Raw genomic sequence first — 12214 nt, forward strand, 5'->3', positions numbered from 1 at the left:
TAGAATATACGTGGATATAATGAGAGGGGAAAATTGTCGACAATTTAGACTGCTATTTCTCTTGTCATTTATTGGTCAGTTCATACAGTAGGAGGGGAGGGGATGGGATGGGGTGAAGGAAGTGGACGGGCTAAATCGTTATTTTAGCCCGCTGCGGGCTTCCACTTATTTGAAAACATGAAAATCTGGTGTAAGAAATAATATATCCATTGAAACAATTTCTTATTATATTTTCTTCACAACAATTATGAATTGGACTGTCAGCCCAAATTCATTAACGGAGAAACATGCATATATTAAAACCAGTTTAATTTTGATATTCGTGGAAAATTGTTTGCATTATGATGCTAACCATGATTTTTCAGTATGTCTGAGAACTGGTTCTAATCCAGCGGATATTAATCAGATTTGAAGCCATGCTAGAAAAATAATTCTAGTAGGATTGTATGAATAATAAAGGTATACAATTCCTATATTCTTGCCAATACAAAAAGAAGTATCCCTTATCAAGAGATAAAAGGTTAGGCAAATGTTTTTTTTTCTTTATAGACCATGATTTAAAAGCCAAAAGGGGGTAAAAAGAGCATTGATAATATCCAAGGAGAGAGGTGACATTTGGCTATTTATTACACAAGGTCCAAAGTTTTATGATAACATTTTCTTAATCTTTGGCTTAACAACTGTATAATTGTAATATACAGTAGGGATAATTTTGTGTACCATCACAGGGGAAATACATTAATTCATCGGCCGTTGTCTTATCCCTTTAGATCCCTGGACAACGCAAATCATCCGAACACCTCTTTTTATTATGTATATCTTTAAAATAACAAAAATATAATATTCTACAACCATCCTGGGACCAACATAAAGTTTCTCTGAAAATCAATCGATCATTGGTTGGTGAGATATTAACGGACAAACAAAAAAACCTTACTACTTTTTAATATGATTTTATTTTCCTTTATCCATTATGTAGACAAGGAGACGAATAATGCCAACAAATATTAATAGTATTATGCAGTGATCTAAAGGGATAAGACAATGGACAATAAATTCATATACATTCCCAATAATGATATACAATATTAGCCCTTCTGTAGATTACATTGAGTTTTAGAAACGTTTGGACACACAACTCAAGAATCCACCAATCAAGTCCCCAAAGTTGAGGAGCCAACTTTTAAGAAAATTTCGTTATAAAACTTTGGGGACAAGTATAATAAACAGCCCTAAGTCCCCTCCCTCTCTGAGTATTATGTATTTCATACAAAAGTAAGTAGAAAAAAATTGTTAGTTGTTATATCTATAATACAAAGTAGAATGATCTCTGTCCGTCCGTCTGTCTGTCTGTCTGTCTGTCCGTCTGTCTGTACGTCTGTCCGTCCCTTAAGATCTCGGTAACCACTGAACCGATTGGATTCTTCTCTTCAGGGAATATACCTACTGGTCCTGTGGTGGTTTTAGGCTTTTTTCTTGGGGGGTGGGACACCCCCAAACCCCCCAAAAACAAAAAAATCCCCCCCCATTTTTGATTTCATTGGTCCTTTTACGAATTTCGCCAAAAAAAATTTTTGATCACCTCTTGCGTCAAAGCCCCTAGAGGCTAGGGGCGAAGCCGCTAGTAAGATAATAAAATCCGTATTCCATATCATAAAAGTTCTTTTAATTTAATAAGTGATAACTTGCTTAATATTACATAAAATTGTTTGTATTTGTAAATCTTTTAGCCAAACCATTAAAAACTCTGTCAATTATGGTGAAGATGAGTATTATTTCGAAATAAAAAATGTAGAAAAGCCACGCTCCATAATTGAGAAAAAAAACTAAAAGAGATTTCTTAATTAGTAAATTAACAATTTTTCAGATTTCATATTTAAGTTTTGGGATGGTTTTAAGCTATTTTCTCTGCCTCTTCGAAAACAGGGCCCCTAGCGGGGTAGCCGAAAGTTCTATTAAATAACGTTGTAAGTTTTTCGGTTTGATTTCTTCATTTTAGGGATGCTTCAATACCCAGGTTGTTCCTAGTATAGGTAGAATTTTTTTTTTGTATTATAAAAATTATACAAAACATACAAAAGTACTATTGTATAATTTTTTTTTAATTTTGTACAGTAAATTTTTTTTGGCAAAGTCCCCTCGTACATGTTGTATCAATTTTGTATACAATAGTACTTTTGTGTTTTTTTTATTTATTAATATATTTTTTTTTTGTATATTTTGTACACTTTTTTTTTATTTTTGTACTAATACCATTTTCCTGATTGTATATCTTGTATTATTATTTTGTACAATAGTATTAATTTCAAAAATTAACATAATTTGTGGATTTAAAAGAGTTTTTTGTTTCATGCTTATTGTATTTCTTTTTATATACAATAGTACAAAGTTTAGGAAATTTGGTTAAGTCCAAATTTTAGAACTTTGCCTAAAAATGAACATAGTATTTATAGTACACTTTTTTTGTGTGATAGTATTCATTTCAAATTTTTGGACTTTGCTTAAAAATGAACATAGCGTTTATTGTATAATTTTTTTGTATAATAGTATTCATTTTAAAAATGTTTTTAAAGTTCCAATTTTGTAGACTCTAACAAAATCTTAAGAATGTATACAATCGAACAATAAAAAATATACCAGAACATAAATTTAGATGAGTTCCAAAACTGAGGACGTAGGAAATATTTTGAAAAACATTTTTTGAATATCAAAAAGAAATTTTAGAATTTGACAAAAAAAATTGTCTAATTCTACAATTTTGATTTTATTTATAAGTACAAAATTTTTTTTTAAGTAAAAAATTTTGGGACTTAATATGTTACTTAATGAAAAAAAACATAAAAGTACTATTGTAGACAAAAATGATACAACATGTACAAGAAAAAAATAAGGGACTGTACAAAATTACAAAAAAATAATACAATAGTACTTTGGATAATTTTTATAATACAAAAATAATTCTACCTGATATAGTTCAAATTTTTGCTGCTAGGTGTCTCTCACTTGTTAGAAAAACTGTTTTTTTGGGTTTTCCAATATATATATGGTTGTTTAAAAATCAAATAAGTAAATCTTATTCAAATTGGTTTCTCATTTCATTGTTTTTTTTTCAGTATTTTAAAACATTTCATTTTAAATAATTACAAAATCTAAACTATAGACACCAGTATACCAAACCTAATCAACTTCAGTATAGCATGGAAAGGATCATAGCCTAGCCATGATAAGAGTTAAAACATGAGAATTTCTTCACTAAGCTTCCATTATAGAAGTAAAAGAGGAGAATATCTCATGTACTCTTATCATTATGAATAGTTTAAATCATGGAAATATCTCCCTTAACTCTATGATATTTTTTTGAGAAAATATAAGTTTTCTAACCCTTAAAGAACCACATTTGTACTTTTGTATGATTTTCATAATACAAAAAAAATTCTACTTTTACTATGTATTAACTGGGAAATTTTTTTAAATTTGTAGTATACATTTTTTGCTTCTCGTACTAATTTTAATTTGTATTAATTTTTAATGACTCATACTAATTTTCTAACCTACAGAATCACGGCCGAAAAATGGTTTTAGTATATAATATATGTCTCTCGTACTAACAAAATTTCTCGTACCCTCGTAAGAATTCTTGCATAACGATGGTATACTATCGTAGATCCCACAAATTTTCTATACTATAGTATAACAAAATTGATACAATTTTAGAGTAAGGCCATGTATACTATTGTAAACAAAAATGTATACTAAAAAAAGGATCCACGTATACAAAGGACCACCTGGGTATTTTCCGAGATGTTTTTTGGGCTATTTTAATTCCCTTCCTCTACTTGATGCTAGCGATACAGCCGCCGCTGGTTTAACATAATCTTAAATTAAATCTTATTCATCTATAACACAAAGTATTCATATAAAATGTGTAGTCTTTTAGAAAAACTTTTTGTGGATACTTTTGCTAAAGATTTGAACAATTGAATGATACAAAGGCGAAAAAATGAAAAAAATCTTTTTGTTTATTTGAATAAAAGACATTTCTAGTATTTCATTGAAGAAAAAATCTAACACAGTGTGACTTAAAATGTCATGGAAAAAGTAATAAATATTCAAAGTTGTTTACCCTGTGATTACAAAGATCACACCATAAACTTACTTTATCTTTAGATAACACGGAAAAAAATTTATACATATTAAAAAAACTTTTCACTGATATCAAACCTGGTTTATATCCGTAAATTTATATCAATTCTCCCTCAATCCCATCCCGCCAAAAATAAAATATGTTCTAGAACACAAATTAATGAATTAGGGTTAGAAAGGGGACTCTTAACCCCCTCTTGGGGCAAAGATTTATTGTAAATGACAGCTGTGCTGCTACAGACATTTGGCATCCTTGTTTACCAAATTAAGTGCCGTTGGCAACCATTTATCTTGTTTTATTCCTATAAAAAGTATAAAGAGTATATCTATATCCCCAAAAATTACCAACCCTATCAACATTTACAAGTTAGAAACTTTTTATTTTACCAAGATCAGACCAATGTAAAAATAGTTTTAGAGTTGCAGTAATAAAGTGAAATGTTTCTACAAATATTAAATCATACCTCATTGTTGCAGGAATCCTCATATAAAAGTTTGAAAGAGATGAGATAATTTTGACATAATTACATAATATATATTTAAAAAACATAACCTATTTTAAGATTATAACAAATCCTTATATAAAATTAAAAGGATCTCTTTGGTTTACAAAGGATCTTGATAACCACTGAACCGATAAGGTTCTCCTTTCCAATGTAGCTTTTCCATAGGTCCTGGGAAGGTTTATAACAATATTATCAAAATAAAAAAATGAGGATGGTCGAAATCAGCCCCTACCACTTCAAGTACCCTAGAGGCCTCTAGGGGTATAGCCGCTAGACACAATTATATCAAGCAATTTTGAAATTGAGAAATCTAAATGTTTACAGGGAATATGGTCAAGGAAGTGGGGAATTATTTGCTTGCTACTAGGTCTCATAAATTCAGGGCGAGAGGGGACAATGAGCTGTTTATTATACTAGTCCCCACAGTTTTAATGTAAACTTTTATTGTTCGTCGGCATAACAACTTTGGGGACTTTTTGAATTTTGATTTGTTGGTTCATTAAATTGAATGTCCAAATGTTTCAACCACTAATTGTAATCTACAGAAGATGTAATTTTTCTGTATTATCATTGGGGATATACATTAATTTATCGGCCATTATCTTATCCCTGGACACTATCCTACCCCACCTACACGTGGCTAGCTAGTAAAATAAGGATGATAATATTCACATTAAGCAAGCATGGCAAAGTATTGAAAATTTAAAATATTTTACATCTATACAATGTTCTCGTTGAGTTCACTTAAGAAGTTTATTAACGAATGATAACCAAATCATTCACGTTAATTTTAATATTTTTCATATCAGTATTTTGTACCGTGACCGACAGACCGATGAACCTATAAAATCATTTTATTAGTTTCTCTTTGGTATAGAAAATAAATTACTGACAGACGGACGAAAAGAAACAGTCAATAACAGAGCAGATTTGCTACAGTTAAGACAGCTATCGCAGAGCTTTGAACCTAACTAATGCTTTGGCACTGCGTACTTCTTATGTAAGATGGAAAAAGCCTAACGTCATTAAGGGAAACGTGTGAACTATACCACGGATCTAAAGGGATAAGACAATGGCCGATAAATTTATGTACAATGTACATCCCTAATGATTATACACAAAATTACCCCTACTATAGATTACAAAAATTGTTGAAACGTTTAGACACTCAACTTAATGAGCCAACCCCAAAAGTGGTAAAGCCAACGAAAAAGAAAACGTTATTATAAACTTTGGGGACTAGGGTAATAAACAGCCCAATATCCTCTCTCTACCTGGTACTATACTCACTATGTAGTATACAGGGTGAGTCAGAAAAAACTGAGTTTTCCGATTTTCTGATACAACTAATAGGAATATGGAAAAAACAATTATAGGTTCTTGTTCTATATAAAAATATACATTAAACTTAGAAAAGGTGTTTTTGAATATCTCTGAAAACAACAGCGTATTTTAGAGCATAAAGATTTTAAAAAGTGTGTGTGATGACTTTTTCGGCCATTATTTTGTACTTTTTAGGTAGATTTATTTATATTAAAAAATGTCTTCCATTATAAAAAGATAAACAAACATATTTTATGATTATTAAAATTTTTATTCAACAGATTGAAAATATTTAACATCTTAAAAATACAATTTATTTAAATTAAATTATCACATTATAAATCAAATGTTTTGTTGTAATCTATTGTTAAGATTTATAACCCCATTACCGGAAAACCAGCTCATGACCGGAAATATTTCATCTTGTTTCCTAAATTCCTCCCCTTTCCCCCTGAATTTCCTCTATATTTGGTGCAAGACTGGATTTAATCTCCAAAATCTCCGCCCCCTTTTGAAAAATTATACTTGTGTACTTCATTTAAATAGGGTAGGGTTTCTAAAAGGCATTTTTATTTTGAAAATTCAAACCTTGATAACTTTTTTATCTTAAGAGATTTTTTTGTCAAATAAAAAGGTTTTTTTTTCTTTTTACTATAAGCTACGTTAATATAGAAGATTCTTTTGAACCACATGCATCACAATCAAGAAATATGAAAAAATGACAAATTGCAGTATTCTAAAAATGCTTTTGTGAGGAGCCAAAAAGCATTTCACCTTTAAAACTCATTTAAGTACTTTTCTTAGACCTTTTTCTAAATGAATATTGAAATTTCAAGATTTTTTTATACAAAATAGATGAGTTATTTTAATTTTTATTATTCAACATTTTTCACACAAGGCATTTTTTGACACCATACACCTATCATAGAGGCCGCATTTTTAGAGATAATGAAAAACACATTTTACAAGTTTGATGTGCTTTTGTACAGAGAACAAGGGCATATAATTATTTTTTCCGTATTCCTTCTGGTTGTTTCTGAAAATCGAAAAACTCAGTTTTTTCTGACTCACCCTGTACAAATGTGGTTTGCCTCACATAAAGATTGAAATATAGGTTTAATTAGAATTACAGGATGAAAGTATACATTTGTAGCGAGGCTCCTGAATTCTAATATACAAGTAACAGGATATTCGTTTGTCAATGTGTTTATGTTGAAGGACCTTGCTAATCTCTTGAGTTGCTGCTAGTATAAAATAATTTGCTTAAATAAAGACCAGAGCTGGATCTTTAAAAGCGTAGCCGTTGCCGTAGTCGTGGTCAGCCATGACTACGGCCACGGCTACAGCCACGCCAACGGCTACACATTTAAAGATCCAGCTCAGTCCAACAAATAGATAAAGAGAGTGAATCATAGATTACCTACATTCTAATTTATTATTGCATCTTCAAAAGAACTTACAAACACCAATCTTTAATAGCAGCGGAGAAAGTCACTTTTCTGCATTTTCAAAAATATGAAAATCTTAGTTTAGAACCTTTTCGTAAACTATTTCTATTCCCAACTACATATGGGAATTTTATATTTTGGCTCCCACATCCTACTCAGACATCATACTATTTGTACGCCAACAAGGATGTAAATATGCCAACAAGATTATACTTAAAAGGACCTTATAATGCCAGTAAAAAGGGGGATACTTCGGCCAAATATTTTTCATTTATCGCTATTTTTTTTGCACTTTTTTACTAATTAATCCTTTTTCCAATACTTAATCCGATATTATTAGGATATAAGACAAATTTTGATAAAGGGGGTAAAGTGGTGTTTACCCCCCTCAAACTTTGAAACCCCTTGAGTTTACCCCGCTCAAAGTTTAGAATAGTTATTTCTCGCATCGTATTATAAACAGCTTTCCGCTGATATAGAATGTACAATTATAAAATAAAAACCAGTTTTTTTTAGCCCCGAGGTGTCGAAGGCACGGGCTAAAAAACTGATTTTAATCTCATGATTGTACATTTTTATATTCGTAGGAAGCTGGATATGATACGATACTAGACATAGTTTTTTCGTATGGCTGAGAACCGGTTCCTATCCACCGGATTCGAATTAATACGAGAAAATAGATTATATTACCCCCTCCCCCCCCCCCAAAAAAAAAAACGCCTATAAAACCCTTCATTTTACATTAATCAAAAAAAACGTCTCTGGTTAATGCCTCAATGGGGTGGATCCAAAAATAAACACTTCTTTGATATATTAATCAAAAGTTATTCTAGAGTCAAATTTACAAAATGTATAACCGAAATCTATATTTAGACCAACCAAGCAAAAAATACATAAAATTTACTGTTTCTATAAAACAGTCATTTAAAAAAAAATTATCAAAATAATGAAAAGATTTTTAAAAGCGAAGCTTTTCTATAAATAAGGTCGGTCCGTCCGTCCCTACGTCCGTCCGAGACAGATAGTTTTTATCGTAATTTAGACATGTTAGAATTGTCCTATCGATTTCAAACTTTGCATGGTGATTACTGTAGTAGTTAGGTACGATTTAGAAAGCGTAGAAACTCTATAATCATTACCAGAATGTCCGTACGTCCATTTTAAACATGTTGATTTTTCTACTTTTTTAACAGCAACTTTTTATGTGATCTAATTATCCGATTGATCTGATTTTTGGTATATTGATTCCTAGGACAACAAAGTACAATATTATAAGCGAATCATCTCTCATGTTCATAAACATTATCCTGTATGAAGCAGTTTTTCAACAAATTTACTTAAAATTTTGCTTCTTATACTCTTATACATTTATATTCTGATTATTCAGTTCTGACTCTTTAGAAGTGTTAATGTCCATTTGACCTACCGTTTCAGTGCTTCGCTTTTATGGATGTTGTCATCCTTGTTTTTAGAAGTAAAGCTACTATAAAAACCCATTTACTTATTTGGCAGCCCTTTTTTGTAAGGATAAAGGGGAAACGTGATTTTAAAGCTACCTTTAGACATAATGTCTGAAAATTATTGATATTAATTAGGTTTATAACTTTGTCCCAGGTCGGTAATACAATGGAAGTCAATATTTTATTGTTAATTCGATTTCTCATGTACTATTAAAGATAGACGACTGTTTTTTCAGTCCTTCGTTAGTTTCTTCCCGATTATCTTGATATATTATCACAGAAAAAAACTAGTGTAGCTGTAGGACAACCTTCGCTCCCCCCTACTAGAAGGAAATGAAATATGGAATTGGGATTATTTTCTTTGTTCAAGCCGTGTCATCACACAGGGAGATAGGTACATGGAAAATAAATTTTAGAACATAAAAATCACATTATGAATATCATTTACATCAACAATTTTCTGATGGTAAATCATAGCGGTAAAAATGTTTGTACATTTTACCTCATAAAGAAGCTCTTTATAGTTCCTTTAAAAAAATGACATCATGCAATACAAATGACCAAAGATATGCCAATACACAATAGACTTAATTACCAATGGCAGGCAAGTATACATTTTAATTGACCAATGGTAGGCCAATATGCTAGACTATTTTTTATCCCTTTTTTGCTGTTAATTAAATTGTGGATTTATTTTTTTATGGGAATAAAAGCCTTAAAGCCCTGTCGTGTTTTTTCTTGAGTAGAATGACAGAAAATAAATATTCCCTTTTACATTGTAATGCTGATTTTTATATGTGAATTTTTTCATAAAATTAATGGATGTTGAAAAACAGGAAGGGCGAGAGGTAAGAAAAATGGTCTACTTATGTAAAGTGTTATGTGTTTATTTCACTACAAACGTCCATGGAGGGGTGGATGGAGTAAAAACTTTAAAACCATAATTTTACCCCTTAAAATAAAATAAAAACACCAGATTTTACTCATCAAACCTTTAAAACCAATTATTTTACATCACTAAAATAAAACTTGGACGTCCTTCACGTCGAGAAGGATGACAACATACACAATGGCGAATTTCAGATAGCAGAATAAAAGTGCTGGACGGAGCATTTTACTGTTATTTTCGTCAATAATCGTTAGAACTAAGGTTTTTGTTGTTGAAGAAAAATATGTCTACAATGGCATTAATGATTAAGAGTTTAAGGCATGTTTCATTCAGGTATGTCATATATATATGGTTGATCTCCTCCTTAAAAGCGTTGGCCGCAGCCACTAGCGTATTTTATTTAAAGTGCTTTTAACATGATCAAAGAGCAATAACAGTTTTTAGTTTCAACTTGTAGACCAATGGTAGGCCAGTATGACGTCATTTTTAAGGGCACTATAAAAAGCTTCCAAATAATGTCAAACATGCATGTTAATAACAAAAATGTGATAAAAAACTCCTTACCTTATATGATGCCAAAAACTGGTGTATTCTTCTTCAGTTATGTAATTCTGATATTTATCTACCAGATAATTATATCTTCTATGGCAGCTATGCAGTAGAGTATTATACAGTATAATAAAACTTAACTGTAAATAACAAACACAATCAACAAAATCCACCAAAAAAATCGGTGAAAAAAAATCACATTCACTAAATGATATCACAAAAATTCAATTTTTTCTCCAAATATTTTTTTTTCTAAATAAGTTTTTATTATTTGAAGTTCCTAAATTTTTTTTTATAATTTGTTAGGCTAATAATTCAAGTATAACTAGCTTTGAAATCTTTGATATTATTGAAGTTCATAAACATGTTTTACCATTTTTGTTTGTGTATGATAAGGCCATCATTTTGTGGTTACAGTTTATACACATTCACTTCAAAGTTATTCTAAAAAATTAAAACGTGATAAAACAAAGTTTTTATGACTTTTTAGAAGCGAAGCGTAACTGTTCTGGTCAAAATTTTAGGTAGAACGTCACTTTTTTCGCCTCTTCTCTTTAAAAATCGGTTGACAATTTTTTGAACCAATAAATTTATAAGTTTTTAGTTTGTTCGCAGTACTTTGGAGTACATTGAATTTTAGTCCTTTCATTTGGCTAATTTGATAGTTCAATAGATTTGTATTTTCCTATTTATGGATGTTGTTATCCTTGTTTCCAGAATAAATTTGCTAAATATATGTACAGTTTTTACTGCATATATGTAGAAATCAAATTTAAATGAATAAGAGATATTTTTATTTTTTAATATTTAAAATTTTTTTATGATAATTTTCCTCACTTCATTGAAATGTCCTGAAAAGGAAAAGTTAAGTTTTGAATTGATAGTACTATTCTATTCCATTAAATGATTATTACTTAACCATTCCAAGCAAAGAAGGACTGTTTCCTTCCCTGTTCCTGAGCACTAAACCCCCACCCGTATTTTTTAAATAAAAAGAAATTTTTAGCCTTGCAGGGCTAGGGCATAGCAGGTATAGGCCGTGCAAAGGTGAGCAACGCCCCCCCCCCCCCCGCAATTCCTCAATTTAAATCTATTTGACCCAAATAAGTTGTAATGAAGAAAAACAGAATTTATAGAGATATTATAATTAAAATCTACACCAAATATAGATGAATTAAATAGATTACAATATTTGAATTCCAACTGACTTTAATTTTGTTTCAGGGGAAGTTAGTGTAAAAGAAGTCTTATAAAGCCGCATAAATTTCGTTGTTGATTATCATTTTTATTAAAATATGGAAATGAACTGCTTTGCATTGTTATATTTTCAAAAAATTTTTTATGAATTAAGAAAAATAGGGGATCAACTGCAGTACAGGGTAAAATATTCCTGGTAACGAATATTTCCAAGAATCTATGAATTTTAAAGGCTGCTAGCTGCCAAACGGCTGAACCTACATATCATGCCCGCACACCGTTTTTTTCGGTATAAGAAGGCCTACAAATAATCAGGAATAGCCAAACTCCAATGATGCACAGGGAAAGCTTCACTGAAGAAAAAACGTGTAAAATAGGTCTTTTTCGCGCATTTCTCTGAACTGCGAGATGATTGTGCATTATTGATTTATGGCTATTCCAGATTATTTGTAGGCCGTCTTATGCCACTTAAAACTGTATGCGGGAATGATCTGTACGTTCAGCCGTTTGACAGCTAGCAGCCTTTAAAATTCATAGATTTTAGGAAATATTCGTAAACAGGAATATTTTACCGTAAACTGCAGTTGATCCAAAATAGGAAATAGATTGTTTTGAAATTTGCTAATACAACATATTTAGTTATACTTAAGAGCTTATACATAAATCAACATACACGGTTTAACAAAATAGCACATTCAA

The 12214-nt window shown here is 30.6% G+C and overlaps 1 protein-coding gene across 1 annotated transcript in view; it reads right to left on the reverse strand.

Annotated features, from left to right (window-relative positions):
* LOC145328187 (uncharacterized) overlaps nucleotides 1–12214 on the reverse strand; it is a 156698-nt gene that overhangs the window by 137358 nt on the left and 7126 nt on the right. Inside the window, exon 2 of the mRNA XM_080171776.1 lies at nucleotides 10334–10762. The gene's annotated coding sequence lies outside the window, so the exon portion shown is untranslated. The remainder of the gene's footprint in view (nucleotides 1–10333; nucleotides 10763–12214) is intronic.

This window comes from Acartia tonsa, chromosome 9 (genome assembly GCF_053477335.1).
Source record: "Acartia tonsa isolate MP-2025a chromosome 9, ASM5347733v1, whole genome shotgun sequence".
Lineage (NCBI taxonomy): Eukaryota > Metazoa > Arthropoda > Copepoda > Calanoida > Acartiidae > Acartia > Acartia tonsa.